Source organism: Cupressus sempervirens, chromosome 8 (genome assembly GCF_028749045.1).
Source record: "Cupressus sempervirens isolate cs-2001-9-10 chromosome 8, ASM2874904v1, whole genome shotgun sequence".
NCBI lineage: Eukaryota > Viridiplantae > Streptophyta > Pinopsida > Cupressales > Cupressaceae > Cupressus > Cupressus sempervirens.
This window is the reverse complement of record NC_143125.1, coordinates 222,930,238-222,948,347: the sequence shown is the minus strand read 5'-3', so window position 1 is coordinate 222,948,347 and position 18,110 is coordinate 222,930,238. Positions and strand designations below refer to the sequence as shown.

Sequence of the window (18,110 nt, the reverse complement as noted above, 5' to 3'; positions counted from 1 at the left end):
GTTAGAGGCTATCCTCGATTGGCCAACACCTAAGATACCAAGGGAAGTTAGGATCTTTCATGGATTGGCAACATTTCATAGAAAATTTGTCAAGAATTTTGGTCACATTTGTGTACCTTTAGTTGATATCATCAAAGATGGTAAGAAAAAAAAAATTAGTGGACCACACAAGAAGATGAAACTTTTGATTATTTGAAGGGAAGGGTAGCACAATAACCTATCTTGGTACTATCCACTTTCAACAATTTGATAATTATGGAGACTGATGCCAACAACCTTGCCATAGGAGTAGTCCTCAGTAAGGAGGGAAGATCGGTGACCTTCTTCTTTGAAAAACTTAATAATGCCAAGAAAAAGTACGATACCTATGACCTAGAATTATATGCTATGGTTCATGCTATCAAGAAATGAAGGAACTACTTTCTTCATAAAGAATTCATTGTCTATGTAGACAATCATGCACTAAGCTTACTTAATAGCCAAGAAAAGTTGATTTGTGGGCATATGAAATGGATTGAACAACTAAAAGCCTTTACATTCTCTATAAAGCACAAGAAAGACACTGCAAACAAGGTAGAAGATGCCCTTTGCAGTAGAGTCAACTTTTTTGAAGAAGTATAGGTACAAAGTGTTGGTTTAAATTTTCATGTGATAGAAATCCTTTGTCCAAAAATAGAAATTTCAAATTGTCTCCAGTAATGGTGAGTAGGATTCCTGGATAAGTCATCTGTTTGCTACCCCTTGAAAATTTTTGTGAAAACCCTATGTTTTGTTCCATTCATAAATTGTTAGGTGAGAAATATTTGAATTTTCAAATAGGGAAAATATTTTGTTCCCTTTATATATTCTGTGCCCCGAGCCACTTTTCCTCTCAGATTCCCTAGCTGTTTGATCTAAATAGATCCACCATTGTCATTTCCTCACTATGAAAACATGGGCACTCTTTATATATAGCAAGGTAGTGAGTGCTAGAAAGTTATAAGATGGGATTGAAAAATAAAAACATGGTAGTCAGAGAATTGTTTTCTGGTCGATTTCTCAGTCACGCACACCTTGAAAGTGCTGTCAGAGCCAAAAAAGGGACTCAATTAGAAATAGTCAGAAGATAACACCAAAATGAGGGTCTTTCTGATGCTTCGCTACCTTGCTATCAAAAAATTTTAACATCTCGCTATTAGCAAAATAGCGAGGCACGATAAAATAGAAGACACGATGGCCTCAAAATTTATCAATAACCATGATGTTTCCAGGTGGCATGACCAGTAATAACTATCATTGTAAGAAGCAGTTGGTAGGAGCAATAACGATTTGATGGGTCCTTGAATTTAATGACATAGAGATTCATTAAATTTTCTCAAGCTCCCTACCTCGCTATTGGAAAATTCTACTATCTCATCATTAGTGAAGTAGCAAGGCGCCATAAAATCAATAGCCAATGGGACCTCTAGTAACGTGGATGATGACTAGGACTGAAGTAAAGTCTTGTTGGGTGCCATTAGTGAAGAATCTCCTACGTCATCGATACTCGAGACCCATGCCCCATTAATAAAGTGTACAAGAGATCCTTATCATTGGAACAAAGAAGAATCAACAATCCTTGCTATCTCACTTTGGAAAGTTGCAAGTTGTTTAGGCTATGTGACATAGTGAGTATGGGGCCCACCATATTTTAGGAAACTTCATACAATTTTTCCACCTTTGATTTAATCTCAGATAAACAGCCATCGCTGTCTCACAATGAAGAGTTGCTAGGGGGATACGTATAGTAAGATAGCGAATGAGGGCCCACCACTATCTTTCTAAGCAGTACAGTAACATATCATCTGTAAGATTAAGTTCAAATCAATGGCTATCACTGCTTCTCTATGGCAAGGTGCTCATTCTTTATGTATAGTGAAGTAGTGACCTACTGACATGTGTCCTCAGTCATCAGTGGGTCCAGAAAAAAGTGCCATCAAGGAAAGAGCTATGTACATGGGTAATTATCATTGGATCAATTGACTAACTTGTCAAGTGCAATGCCTAGTTTCCTTTATCCATATCCCATGATCGTAGGATTTTTAAAGATCGACGACACAAATTTAAAAATAGAATATGGTGCCACTTTGTGTATTAATTAGACATGAAATCTTCACATGTGAGGAAAAATAGAGTATAATACAAAAGATTTCATTAGTTTCACCTTACGCAAGAAAAGATTTCAAGCTATTCCTAAGGAGAAGCAATTACTGAAGAAAATTGTGCTGGAGTTTGGCAAGCTAGTGAAGCAGTTTGTTCATGAAAAAAATGTGCAGGAATACAGAGGAAAATGAGGATGAAATTTAAGTAAATCTACCATAATCTCTGTAGGTGTTTCATTTCTATAAAGCATAATCAAAGATGCCTCCAAAGACGGGATTTTCAGGTCAAGTAAATTATTTGGATAGAAATGTACATGATGACTTGCTTGAGTTGCTTCTTGAGTCTACTGTAGAGACAGTGCAAGTTAAAAAGTTGACCTCATTAAACCCTAGGTTGAGGATAGCTGATGGATTGTATGATAAGGGTAATTGGGTGCAGGATGCTCAAACCTCACAAACTGGTCTAAATTTGTTCAAGAAATGGTTTGCAGAAATGAAATTGTATGCCCCACATGCCAATATATAGAATTTCAACCTAGGAAAGCTAGTTGTTCCCAGTGTGTTTATGGATTATGACCTCCTTGAAGCCATTGCAAAGAGTTATGATCAAGCCACTAAGGTAGTGAGAAGAGTAGATGTTGAATTTTTAGTCACCATTAGTCCAGAAGAGATTAGGGAAGTTTTTCGTTTGGGACCTCTCACTAGGTATCATGTGCCCATTGATTTGACAAAATTAGAAAAAGAATATATGTCAAAGAAGGATGTAGTTAGACAAGGTGTACTGAAGGCCCACATTGGCAGAATTGGAACCCTACTAGCAATAATGTCATACTCTAAAGAACCTTTCAAGAAATCATGCTTCAATGCTAGTGCAGTAGAGATATATAGGACCCTATGCAAATTTTTTGGAGAGGGTGAAGAAGACTTTATCCCAATGAATTTTATGTATATGATCACTCAAATCTCCTCATTCAGTGTAGAAATAATTTTTGATTTTGTTTCCTGCTTGGCTAATGAGATTCATAATGGATTGGTGGGGATTGCAAAGGGCAAGGTGGAGAAGGTTTGGGGCCAATACTCCCTATTAATGCATATGTTTCTATTTAAAGGTGTTATGTACTTTGGTAAAGAAATGGTTCTGAATAGAGAACAAGAGTGGGAAGCACTACCAGTTCAATTATGGAGTGTAGATAAGACTCTGGAGGCAGAAAATGCTAGTTTTGCTAGTTTTGACAGGCACTTTGCCTCCAAATGAGATGGCTCATATTGAGTGACAATCCTAGAATTCCTAAGGCACTAATGCAGCTTATTAGGTTAATGGACAATCCCCATAATCTAAAAGTTTCACATAATTAAGGAGATATAATCCCATATTTAGTTTCAACTGTCATCGGAGTTTATGGATTCAAAGGGACACCCCTTGTACTACCTTACCAAGTGCCCTTAAAGGTAGGAGTTGCTGAATTTTTTTGGTAGTTGGGAGGAGTAGAAGAAGCCTTTTTGCACAAAAGGGGAACAAGATCATTTTTTCCCACTTGTAAATAACCAAGGGAGGGTGGGTCTTTCTCTACAAATTTTTGGATTAGTATAAAATGGCATTATCTCACTCTCATTTTTGTGATGCAGAAGATTTATTTAATTCTTCTTTTAGGCATAGAATCAAGCTTCATCTAGTTCAGCATGAATTTTATTTCCCTGAAGATGTAATAAGGAATGAGTACTCTCTACAAGAGCAAGAAACAAAGAAAGAAAAATGGAGAGTTTATTCAAAGGTTTTGGATTTCATTAATTGTTTTGATAAAAGTTACAACCCTCTCAGTAATGCTATGACTACTGCAAATAGAATAAATAAGCTTATGAGTACATTCCCTGAAATAATGGAGGTAATGGATGAGAAGAAGCAACATTTCATTGATTCTTTTCTAGATAAAGCTAGGGAAATGATGAGAAGATTGTGCTTCACTCCCAATATAGGGGCAGGCCCATTAATTGTGCAAAGGAGGTTAGAATATATTGTCATTTAGGATCAAAGGCCTATTGTGAATAAAGGAAAATAGATAGTTGAATCTACTAGTGTTTTTTTTGAAGGCCACTTGAACCTTCTCCTAAGAAAAGAAGGATAATAAGGGAGGAGGAATCACATGATGAAAGTTATTCACCTTCCCAAACACCTATGAGAATTGGGGAGGAGCAACTCACTGATGACCAAATTGAACAAATTGGATCACAATGGGGAATCTTTGTTACGTAGGTAGAGATTGATGAAGGGAACCCATAGGAGTCTCCTGTTCCAAGTTTTGAGTTAACTGTAGTAGATTTTAGGGGAAGGGAATTAGACCCTATTTTAGAACAAGCCAATAATAATTTTTTGTCTGATGAAAATTTTGTAAGGTCTAGGGCTTTCCATCCATTTTCCTGGAGAGGAAACATGCATATTTTTGAGAAAAGATTGAAAATATGAAAACAGAGCATCCAGAAATGGATGAAACCTCCATTCAACATCAAATAAAGGAACAAATGATACAAGAGTTCAAGAATATAACCCCTAAAGAGGGGAGACAAATGGTAAAGGTTGAAAATATTTTATTATTGCCCAATTGGGACATTACTGATGCCTTGATTTTTAATTCTATGTCAAATAATTTGGGATTGCAAGATCTAGATAAAAAGGAGTTCTTGGGAACTACATTTAGTAATGACCAAGCTGCTCTTGTTATGTGGTTATTAAGAAGAGGATCCAGAGCCACTCCATCATAGCTTGATGATTCTGGACTAACAGGGAATATCATTGTGAGGAGAGTTGTTGATACCTCACATGTACATGCAGCCCACATGAATGTGGAGTATTCTCAATTTTCTTTGGCTACTATAGAAAGGGAAGAAAAGGAAATGTCTGAGCTACAGAGCAAGTATGAAACAGTGGTGGATGCGTACAATAAAGAGGTGAAAAAGAGAATTGATCTTGAGAACAAGCTATTGGGAAAATCCACTAGGCCAAGAATAACATACCCTCACCCCCTAGTTGAACCCTTCAAATCCACCACCCTCATAGAAATACCAGACACACCCCAAAAGCCACAATACTACACTACTAAAGATTTTGAAGAAGAAAAAGGTAAACTGTGGGCCTTACATGTAGAATTTGAATCAGTATATGAAGATAAACTAAGAAAAGCTCTCACATATTTGGGGGATAAAGTTAAATGGCCACTAATTTATGATCAGTTGGCTAGGGTGATTAGTATTTGGGAGGATTTGAAAGCCAATGATGAGGTTCTAATGCCTATTATGAATAAATGGGTAAGAAGGGTGAAAGAAATAACATTTCTGTGTTTCTCTGTTATAGATGATACTTTTGATCAAATTGAAAAAAACATTTGATACTGTTTCTGATCTTGCTGATTTTGATACTAACAGGATTCATTTAAAAAAATAATAGTAGGCTATTTGAACAAGTACCAGAGCCAAAAATTCAATTTGTTTCCTCATGCCCTAGATAAAAAGAGTAATTTGAAAAGCAAAGATGAATGGGCAAAGGAACTTGATGATTTATTCTATTTAAGAATGAATCAAGTCATTAATGAAATAGGGCATGCTTGGTGGGCTACCATAGTAGAAGAAATGGTGAAGGCCCAAATATTCTTTGATGCTTTAAAAAATGAATTCATTTCCATTAATAATGAAGCTAAATATGTGTTGGAAAGATAGAGGGATATTTTGCAATTCAATTGCCCAGATGACACATTATTTGACAAGTGGATGGCATAAATGGCTCTTGGTGAATAGTTTGATGAAGGTGAAAATGATAGTGATGAGGTGCAAGGTGAGGAAATCCAAATCATTGATAACATCACTACTTAGGCTCAATTGGAAGAAGAAAACAAGAATAATCTATCACTTTAGGTTGTAGACCTATACCATAGGATGCTGATACAACTGAAGAAAGGGAAAAGGTAGATGTTGTTCCTACCATACAGGATAAAGGCAGTAAAGACCCACAAGTGGAGATGTACCATCATCAGAAAAAACTTCGTTGTTGGCTAATTTGGTAGTTGCATATGAAGAGGGATCAGATCAATAGCCAACTCAGCAACACTAGAACATGTGATAGAAGCTGACCCACCTAAAATAATGTTTTGATTTGGATATCTTCTATTGCCCACATTTTTGCCATTTTTTGATAAGTGTATGTAAATATTCCATGTAAAGGACACCTATCATTTTCTCTTACCCTGAAGCTTGCTTCATCTCACACTATATAAGTGAGATTCCAGGGCTAGAGAAAATGTCCAAATTCTATTTTTTCTAAATGATACTTAGTCTATTTTTGGTCCATCGTTTTAAGCAAATTGGTTGTGTATTTTCTCTTTTAGATGTTGAGAATACATGAATGTAGAATGATTTGTGTTTCTTCTGAAGGTCATTCTAAGTCTATTGTAAATGGTATATAATTTTCAAAGAAAAATGAATACAAATTATGAACTATCCCCATATCAGTTCTTTCTGAGCTTTGTCTCCTTTTGATTACTTGATTATCTTGATGTTGTATAAGTAAAAGCTTGTGCAGTTGAATGCAATCTAGTTAGGTTGAATATCTATTTGTCACTGCTGTTAATTCAATGGATTAAGTAAAATCTTTGATGAATGTGATAAGATTTCTATATTAGGGGAAAGGATTTTTGAATGATGAGTTTTGATAAGAATTGCTGATAAAATTTTTTGGAAGGCAACAAATTAGATCTAAGAATTTGTTGTAGACTCTGAACCCCAATGGATTAGGCATTGATCATATTTAATCCAGCTAAAAGAGAAATGTGTCACAAATGGTTGTCAAAAATGTAGAATTATAATCAATTTAACTTTTATTCTTAGAAGATTTTCAAAGTTGGCCTGTACTTGTCTGCATGGAATGTTTCAGCTTCAGTTAGCCACTATTGTTAGAACACCTGCAGATCTATAGAAGAATTTTGGCCTTATCTATTATGTGCCATGTGTTTATCAAATTATCAATAATTGTACATGTATTTGAGGATTTGAGATGAGAATCAAAATGAAACTAAAATAGTCCTCATACAGTGTTTCCTAGTCTTGAATCATCCCTAGGTATACCCACCCTAGTTTTGCAGAGCCTAAAGAGTAGAAAACTTCCCTTGGTTTATTTGAAGTTGGGCCCAAATGGTTTGCACATACAATTGATAATAAGAATTGGCTAGTCTTTAGATTGTGTGAGCATTGTCATCTTGGTATTAAGCATTTTTTTGCTTAGTAGTTTTCAAAATACCAAAAAAATGGTGACTCTACTAGGGAGTTGTCCAACACATCTGTGAAAAGTACTACAGTTTCTTTGGTCCTATTGTGTATGTGTGTTTCAGGTTATCTAAGTTTAACCCTTTGTTATAAGGGAATATTTTAGTGACAAACCTTGAGAATTTAAAGAGGGAATAGCCCAAGTGCCACAGCTACACACTGACGTATCCAGCCTATTCAGGTGTCTTATCTAACAAGCAAGAGTTGTAGTCTTATGATCTCAGTGATTGGTCTATCCATGTCAAATATTTCTAGTTCTATTTGTGTGTTGTTTCCTTTGAGTTAGAAATAATTGTCATTGTGTATTTTCCCAAGAATAGGGTGGCGACTCAGTCAAGGTTTTGAAGATAGTGCTTATTTTAAAAAAAGGTGAATATGGCTAACAAGAGAAAGAACACAAGAGCTTACATGAGAGCCAATCTTGATGTGCCAATGTATACTGATTTACCCCAAGGTGGTAGGAAGAACCAAAATAAGAAAAGGATAGATCCAAATCCCACCTAGAAACCTAGTGGTAATGCATCCATCAATTCCCAGTATCAACTAGTATTATGGAGAGAGTCTTCTTCACTTAGTTCTGAATTCGAAACTACAAGACTCTTAGGAGACATTTTCAGTACCCCATTACTAGATGAGAGTTTTTTAGGACAAAGATGTGTCCACAGTAGGAATTGCTTCATCAAGGCTAGATCTCGTAGCAGATATAAACTATAGGCTAGGATTTAGGAGTTCATTTGATGATCCTTTTAATCCCAGAGCAACCCCATATGTGGAGCCCAATCTTATAGATTTGGATGATCCTACTGATTCAGAGACTACTTCTACAGATCCTAAACAAGTGCATTCTGAGATAGGAATTCTGAAGAAATGGATTACTAAGGAAGAAGCTAAACACATTTGTCTTGAAAAGGAAAAGGAGCAAGCCACCTTGGATGCCATAATAGAAAGGGATGCTCTACTAAGAAGGATGGCTACCTTGAAGGAGCAAAATAAAATGTTATAAGAAAATACCACAACTCTTCATATTGATGTATTTGGAGATGTAGACAATCTGAAAGCTAAAGTTCAAGAACAAGAAAAATGCTTGAATCAAAGGCAACAACCAGTTATTGCTCAAGTCTAAGCCTATAAACCTATTCAAGTGGACCTTATAGAGCCCACTACAAAAGTTCTATATAAAGGGGAAGGCAAAGCTATAGGAATCCAAATAAATGAACCTCAAGCTCTACCAAGCAAACCGATACAACCCTCCATGTCCAAATTAGATCTAGATCTGGAGAAGGCTAGAAAAGAGAAGGAAGATCTTGTAAAAGAACTTGGGAAGGTTGAGAATGAAGCTCAAGCTACAGAAACTAGGAGAAAAATCCAATTCATAAAATCTAATTCTACATTGGCTTCATGGCCCAATTTGTCCATCCCACTTGCAACTCCTGCACTAGCTAGTGGTCCAATAATCTCAACTCAGGGAATATCCCAATCTACCCCTGCCTCATCATCCACTATTAGCACCCAGGTCCTCTTTGTCCAACCTCAACAATCCCAAGCTGCTCCTCTAAACCAAGCTAATATACCAAGTACCTCAAATGTTCCTAGTTTCTAGAAGAAACCTATATATTTGGAAAAGTATAGACAAATATCATTTGCTAGTATTCTTGGTGCTCCACATCCCATATCATTTGATTTAAGAGACAAAGTGTTTAAGTTCTCTAGGAATAATGCTATTATTCGTGAAGAACATTTGATAATATTCATTGACATGTTAAATGATTATGAAGTTGAACATGAAGATATGGTAATGAAATTTTTTGTGCATTCATTAATTGAGGATGCAAGGGATTGGTTTAGGAGGTTGCCTAATGATAGTATCACCTCATAGAGTGACTTGGAGAAATTATTCAAGGAGCAATATGGAGACAAAACTAATACAGGATTCATGTTAAATGAATTCGACAACATCAAGAAAAATCTGAATGAGTCCACATTCTATTTCAATGTAAGATTCCAGAAAGGTATGTATAGACTATTTCAATTTATGAGGTTAAAGGAGGATGTTTGTCTCACAACATATTTCAATTCTTTTGATAGCAAAATGGCTTATCAATTGAGGGATAAGGATCCCAAGACTTTAAGGGATGCCTATAAAATTGCAGTAAATTTAGAGAATAATAGGAAGGCATTTGGAAAATTAGGTAGGAGGGATGATCCAAAGCTTTTTAATCCTAAGAACAATAACAAAACTCCTATAGGAAAAAAGCTAAAAGAACCTACCGTAGGCCAGGTCTTGGAATTACTAAAGAAGATGAATTCCACTAGTTTCAATAAGCCAAATGTTACTGAGAGAACCCTTATGAATAATAACAATTTCAATAGGCAACCTAGAATGCAAAATTACCCTTACACCACCTAGTGGAAGGATGGTAAGCCAATCCCCAACTAGACACAAAATGTGAAAGATAAGGGTACCCCAGATCCCCTACAAAGGAATACTATAAATATGAATGATGATGTACCATGGTGAATTGTATGCCAATCACCTCATTTTTCTGATTATTGTGCTATTGCTTAATCATTTTCCCAAGATCAAGGCATGCGGCCTAAAGAAGGAAGTGAAGATAAAAGCCATGATGATATAAGTTGCAATATGGTGAGCATGTGTGATGACTTTGTAGATTCTGATTTAGAGAAACCTGAAAATGATATTACAAATCAAAGAATTGCTTATCATTTACATCATTAGCAAGTGCTTTTAGATGATGAAGGTTATGATACAGATAAGGTATGTGTTACATCTTTTGATGTAGGTCACACAAGCTTAAGAATGCCCTCCAAAGAAGAGATTGATAGAATCATAGAAGAAATGATTTCTTGGGTCCATAGTAACTACATATTGAGAAATAGAATAGTAAATAATGATGCAAGAAAGACATCCAGTGTATTCATCAAAGATATCACCCATAAGATGAATTATCAAAATAAGAAAGTCAATGTGGATGTGCCTAAGATCAATGACAACAAGGGAAAGAAGTGGGAACAACCATAACTGACTAACCCTGAAGACAGAGTCTAAAGAAGGTTTAGCTTCAAATAAATGAAACAAAAAAAGTAGTTGCACAACCAAAGAAATGAGAACTCGATACTATTAAGAAAATAGTAGTGTCTGCTATTCAAAAGACTTCAACTCTAGGTACTCTTGTAAAACCCACTATTGTTGAAACTGTTGATATGATATCTATGTTGTCCCAAATAACTATAAAAGTACCTCTGTCTGAACTTCTTAGAATTGAAGAGCATAAGAGAAAGGCTTTATCATGGTTGGGAGGGATAGGAAACAATAATATTGTTGTAGAACAAACTGTTGCCCTACAAACCCCATTAGTAGTAGAGGAAAGTGGTATCCTATCCTAGATTCCCTAGATGTTTTTAGATGATTCCTTAGTGGCATTTATAGAAGATATTGACCCTTTTTTCCTAAGCTTGATCATAAATGGGAAGAACCTGAAAAATTGTATGATAGACTCAGGGGCTTCTAACACCATAATTCCTTTCAAAGTAATGGAAGCCTTAGGGTTAAAAGTGGACACCAAGCAAGGCAAATGCAGAGGAATGGATGCTAGGGAAGTCCCAGTCATAGGCACCATAAATGCTTTACCATTCAAATTAGCTGCATATCCTAAAGTAGAGTTAACCATGTTTATCCTTGTAGTGGATAGACCTCCACACTAGTGAATGTTACTCTCTAGAAAATGGAGTGTTTCCATGGGGGGAAGCTTGTAATGTGATTTGACCTATGCTACTTTCCACATAGGGGATAAATTGGTCAAGGTAAATAGAGAGCCTAGGGTTAGTCACATTTTAGGGGAAGAAATTGACAGAGACTCCACTTGTGTCTTGGACACTGGTGTTAATGCTTTTAGAGCTAAATTGATTGTTTAAGAAGTTGAAAATTTACCTGCTATCATTGAACATGAAGTTGAGTGTTGCACTAAGTCACCAGTGTTATGGACAATGTTTTTTGATGGAGCAAGTTCAAAAGAGGGTGCAGGGGCACATGTAGTTTTTGTTTCCCATGAGAAAAATACTTTTAGATATTCATTCACTTTGAAGTATTCTTGCAAAAATAATATTGCAGAATATGAGGCATTGTTGCTAGGATTGAAAGTTGCCACACATCATGGAATTAAGAAATTACATGTCATAGGGGATTCTAAATTAGTTATCTCCCAGATAAAAGAAACTTATGCATCCAAGAATAGGAGATTAAAGAAGTATAGAAATGCAGTTTGGGATCAGATAGAATCTTTTGATGCATTTGGTATCTCATTGAGAGATAGGACTCAAAATAAGATGGCTGATCTATTATCAAATGTGGCAATCAAGCCTAAGGAGATATCATTTGTAGGAATATCTCAAATTGAGGTACAAAATAGACCTTCCATACCTTATAACATTGAAAATTGCCAAGTCTTTGAAGATGACAAAGACGTTATAAATTTTTTGTTAAATAAAGACAAGTATCATGGTTAGGAAATGGATTGCAGTGATTTAATTGAAACCATAGATGGTAAAGAAACTATTTTTGGCTAGGAGCTTATGCAATTGAAAACCAACAAGATGCCTAAGGGGTTAGTGGTCTTGGAAAGTATTTTTGATAAGCAGGATAGAGTCAAACTAGGAGTTAAAGACCCTAAGCCTTAGGAATTAGAAGAGATAAATCTTGGTACTAATGAAGCTCCCAAAAAGGTTTATATTGGCCAAAATCTTCCTGCTAAAATTAGAAAAACATTGATTGACTTTCTTAGGAAGTATAGAAATTTTTTTGCATGGTCATATGATGACCTTAAGGCTTATAGGGAAGATTTTTTCCAGCATGTCATACCATTAAAAGATAATGTAAAACCTTTCAGACAGAAACAAAGACCAATAAAGCCTACCCTAGCTCCCAAAATGCAAGAAGGGTTGATGAAACTAATGGATGGGGGGATAATCAAACCAATTAGGCATTCCACCTGGGTTTCAAATTTGGTACTTGTTAGAAAGAAGAATGGAGATATAAGATTCTATGTGGATTTTAGGAATTTGATCATTGCATCTTTGAAGGACAATTATGGATTACCCAATATGGAAGCCATGTTGCAGCAAGTGACTAGTTCTGAGCTAATGTCAATGATGGATGGTTTCTTTGGATACAATCAAGTTTTGCTAAAGGAAAGTGAAAAATTCAAGATAGCCTTCACAACCCCATGGGGAACATATGTATATGTAAGGATGCCATTTGGCATGATTAATGTAGGAGCTACTTTCCAAAGAGCCATGGATGTGGCATTTCATGATTATATTGACAAATTTATTTTTGTATACCAAGATGATCTTACTGCATATTCTAAGAAGGTTGAGGATCACTGCAAGCATTTCGAGAAAATCTTTATCAAAGCTCTGGAATATGGAGTATCCTTGAACCCAAAGAAATGCACATTTGGGGTGACAAAAGACAAATTACTAGGACATATAGTGTCCATGAATGGGGTGAAAATAGACCCTGAGAGAGTAGCAGCTATTGATAAAGTCCCTATTGGGATGAAAAATTGCATGCTTCATTTTTAGTCCCATTTCACATTTTGAGAAATCAAGCCCCATAAATGCCCTTTTGATGAGATTGTACCCAGCTGTCAGTATGAGGCCTAAATGGTGTTCAATGTTTCTAACACCCTCCATTCACCATGTCCACCTATTCCATAAAGTTAAAACATCATTTCGAGCTGTTTGGCAAAGTCCCATTTTGAGCATCCATCAAATCTACATTTTATCCTAAGTGTCAAATAGCGACAAAAGCCTGTGTTCGCCATTGAATATCTCACACCCATAAATGTTTTAGGACTCACCACTTTGGGAATGTCTAGTGTTCATACCCAAGAACCTATGTTTTAGATTTTGAGTCGTTTCGAGTCTGTTTGACTAGGTTTTGAATCCCTCAAATTTGGTTAGTTATTGTTTCATGCTTTTGCAATTTGCACACATTTTTGAGAAGCCCTGTTTGATGACCCATAACTTTGACCTAGTTGACCAAAATGCTAAAATTCCTATTGTGTTGTATTTTAAATGTCAAAGACTTGTTATGTTTCAAGTTTCAACTTTTGACAAATCCATTTGATCAGTTTTCATACGTCATTCCAAATGGAATTTCTATCCTTTTACTGGTGTTTGAATTTGCAGAATTGTTTGGTACCCCTGTTCATGGCATTATAACTCTAGATCTGTGATAGGTGAGATCGAATGGATTATGCCCCTATGTTTTACTCTAAAAATACTCCAAGTTTGTCAGTTTCTAAGTCATGATGAATTAGTTTGCACACTTTTCCAGGCTCATTCCATTTGTAAAAATTGTTATCTTGTCATTGTTTCTTGTCCTACAAATCCAAGTAGCCCACTTTGACTGATTTCCATTTATTCCTTGTTATTCTTCATGAGCCCAAATCGTAGATCCATAACATCCTCATGACAAAGAACTAATGCCCCGGTTTTTGTCCTTCCATGTGTTAGTTTACCCAGTTTTTGAAGCCAATTCTGAACCCAATTTAGTGTTTTCTGACATGTTTATCTGCAGGTGTTTTTAAGTGGTCAACTTTGATGATCAATATATTTTGACCTCAATGTCTTCATGTAATGAGATTTTGCAGACCTATTGAATGTGTCAGAGAGAACATGGATCCTAAGTTTCAAAGCTTTGCCAAATGTTTTTATCAATTTTTAAAGCCAAGCAACATGCCTCCTGACACAAGTTTCACAATGGTACAAAGGTGATTCAAAATGAGTTTTTAATGGTTATTTTGTGATCAAATTTGTTTCTAGTATATTCAAAAGGTTTGATGGATCAGTCTATGAGTCAGTTGTTTGAAATTTTTTTTTTTTGCTAGACCCACTTTGAGGCTCGACTATTTCTGTCAGATTGATAGGATGACAAGTTGTAGGAGGGTCATATAGAACAATTAAGAAGATATGTGTGGTCTACATTGGCAGATTCTAATCTGGCAAAAAAAGTTTGAGAGATAGGCTTTGAGATGGCCATTAGCACCTCTGGTACCATTGAATCCATTCAGAAGGCAATACATCAAGGGCATGCTGTTGAACTAGGAGATGGATATGAGTCTACTTGATTTTTGCCAAGCTTTCAGGGGTTGTGAATTTACCAATGTGAGCTCAATGTGATAGTAACAAATCTATTCCAAAAAAAGAATAAAGAAGAGTGTCTCAATTTTTTTGGGTTTGCTGAAAATCATTTAGATTCAATAGTTGGAGCAATTTTATTGCAGGAAATATTTGAAATTTTTGGTATTGATAGAATGATAGTTTTATCTTATGCATTGTGTGAGGGGCTGATTGCTGATACCTTAGAGAAAATATGTGATGAGTATGTTTATGCCCCTAACATTAGGTGGAATTCTGTCACCCATTTTGCACGAAGATTTAACAAGAAGAAAAAGATGAAATTTGACATGCATTATGTGCAATTAGCAAAGGAGCTTCTAGAAGGCTTATAAAGATGCAAGAAAGATGGTGAAGACTGCTTTAGTTTGGAAGGGTTATCAATAGATGAGAATGATATTGAATTGATGGAATTTGCAATTCTTTTACATGGCATTGGCTTGCGTATCAATCATAAAGGCTATTATTTGCATTGCCATTGCATTAGAACATAGTAACTTTAGTGCAATTCAACAGGTCAATGTCATTTATGGGAATGGGGCATATACAATTGTTCTCACATCGTCATTAATGGATCCACTGACTGGGGTTCAATGAGATGTATCCCTTGAGGTGTGGGCAGCTGTATCTAAATTTAGACATTTTATAGAGAGTGTTCAAGCAGCAGAAAAGAATCCCTAAACTAGTTTAAGGAAGAAAGGGGAGCATGTGGGAAGAGGGAAGTTTGAAAGTGAAAAGCCAGTTTGAAAAGAATCTGCATAGCCAAGAAAGGAAGATGCATAGAAAGAACCAACCTCATGCATGCAATGGAGCTCACGCTTGGTGAGAAGTAGATCCACAGATTGGCAGGGGACGTCCCAGTGATATAAAGGAGAATACCAAAGTCAATCCCAAGCAAGGAAGCCATTTGGACAAAATAGAGAAGCATCCATGTGAGTACAACAAAGAAGTCACCAATTAAATTTAAGACCCTCACGTTTTAGAAAGAAGGAGCTGAAAAGTCTCTTGTTTCTTGCTCTACCTAGGCTAAGATGTAAGAGATTACCAGAATGGATAAATGAAGTTAAATGTCTTGAGCATTTAGAGTGCAAAGGGCGTAGAGGTCACATTCCAAAGGGAATATTAGAGCTGGCATCTTTGAAAACACTCTGAACAATTTATTTAGATCTGTCTATGGAAGAAAACGAATTCTTCAAGTCAGAGGATTTGACCAAAATGAGTCAGCTTCAAGAATTATGGTTAAGTGTTAAGCATGAAATGGCACTGGAACGAATCTGCACATGGCCAAGAAAGATGCAACATTTAAAGAAAAAGCCACGGCATGGAAACCCTTCACAAGGAGGGAAAGATTGCTAATTTGAAGAACCAACACTATAAGAAAATGAAGTTGTAGCATTTAAAAGGAAGCATCAATGCCAAAGAATAGTGAAAGAGCCATGCCATTGAAGGAAAGATGCAGAGCAGGGAAAACACTGGCAATGCAATGTCCCACATGCATTATGTGGATGCTTGTTGATGTCTTTTTATACCCCAATGCTCACATAACAATGTGTCTTGAAAGACATGGCTTTTATAAATCTCACGCTTGTGTAAGGGCCCCATTGATGATGTCAACAGGATGAGAAAGGTTAAATTTTGACCAATAAAACCCAAAATAGAGATGACATCAGCAAGAGAAGAAAGCGACCAAAAAGAAAATTTTGGCACCTCGCTACTTCGCTAGTTGAGAAATCTTGGAAAATTTGGCTAGCGACATAGCAAGGTTGCCAAAAATCTCGAAAAGTTCGGTGAGATTCAAAATGCTACGTGGGTCCTACCTGTGCAAGCAATGAATTAGGTAAGGCCAAGTGGAGCAAGCCAGATGATATGGTGAGGTTGCAGATAGGGGAAGGAGATCATGACACGTGGCACATCCAACGATTCTCATTATCTCACTAACTGAAGTTGCTCACCGGTTAAGCATGGTGAAATAGTGAGAAGGTGACACATGGTGCTACTCAGGTCTAAGCCAATCAAAAGATGACACATGTCACCAGAGTTCAAACTTGGGTTGACCCAAAATTGAAAGGGCTGGGGCAAAAATAAATAAAAAATTTAAAATCTCATTCTTAAATAGCTTTTCAAAAAACTTGCGTGTCAGAATTTAAAAAGTTTGAAAGGTCCTTTTCTATTCTAAAGTTTTAACTTTAGAGTTATTTTAAATTTTTTGAAATTTAAAATTCAATATGTGCAGAGCTAAGTTTTCTACTAGGGGAGCATTTTTCAAATTGAGATTCTGGGCATTTTCGGAAGGCTAGATATGTGCTCCAATATATTGTTGGAATTGAGAGAACCTAACTTTCCAAATTTGGAGTTTATTTTTGCACAGGTGCTGCCTACTTCAAGTTATAGGACAATTTGTGAAATTAGAGACATTGGCAATAGAACAGGCTGAGTTTTTCATCGATGATTAAGATTTGTTAGAGGATGGTTTTAAAGGTCTGTTGCAATTTGAAAGTGAAGAAAATCAACTTGAGGTTGTTTTCTTGTCTTCTCAAGACCATTTTAACTGATTTGTTACTTTTACTGAGTTCATTTTTACACCAAAATTAGTTACTTTTCTCATCATCATATTTTGAGATATTTTGATGCCTTTAAGAGGTGGAATGAAGAGGATCTAATATGTAGCTATAGAGAGAAGTTAGAAAGAAGCTTTGATTCTTATAGGGAAGGATTTCCAAAGGGGCAAGTGTCAATCGCAAATTGAATCTGAGAATTTCCTTCTCCATGCATATTCTTTCTTCTTCTCCAAAATAGGTTGTTGGTTGGTTTTCTATTTCCAATTCTTGGAGCTCTACTCAGGTTGTGAAAGCCACACACCCAAAATTTCTCTATTGTATTGAGTAGAATTTATGTTTTATGCAAATAGTTCTATTCTGTTAGGTGATTTATGAGATTATTGTTGTACATTTCATGTATTTTGTTTCAAGGAAAGCAAATAAAAAGCAGCAAAGGGTTCTAAGTTCAGTCTGAATCTTGTCTCTTGATTATGGATCTGTTATTTATTCTAATTTGTGATCAAAGAACATAGATTAGGTTGCATTTCATTTAGGAATATATGTGATTAAAATGTCTGGCTGGTGGAACAAAGAACCATGTAATTGCTTGATGTTTGTCATAGGGTTTGCAGATTTTTTGATAGGATGTTCTGAGTATGAGATTCATTCTGTAGTAGATGTCAATTCACGAAGTGGAGGATAGATTAGGGATCTTGATGTAGAGATATGTTTGAGATTTCTAGGAGATGTATGGTTATAATTCATTTAATTGCCCAATAGATAAGGCACCGATCAGAGATAGGATCATTAGGTTTTGTTGCTCATACCTGGGTCTTGCTATTATCAACATATTAAATCTTTTTTCTCTTTTATGTTGAAAGCTATTCAATGTTAACCCGCACTTAGCTTGCTAATTTCATGAGTTATGTTCTTAGCTATTTCATGC

The 18,110-nt window shown here is 35.9% G+C and overlaps 1 pseudogene; it reads left to right on the top strand.

Moving 5' to 3' along the window:
* LOC149542296 (uncharacterized) overlaps nt 1-15,308 on the top strand; it is a 177,826-nt pseudogene extending 162,518 nt beyond the window's left edge.
* The last annotated feature ends 2,802 nt before the right edge of the window (nt 15,309-18,110 follow it).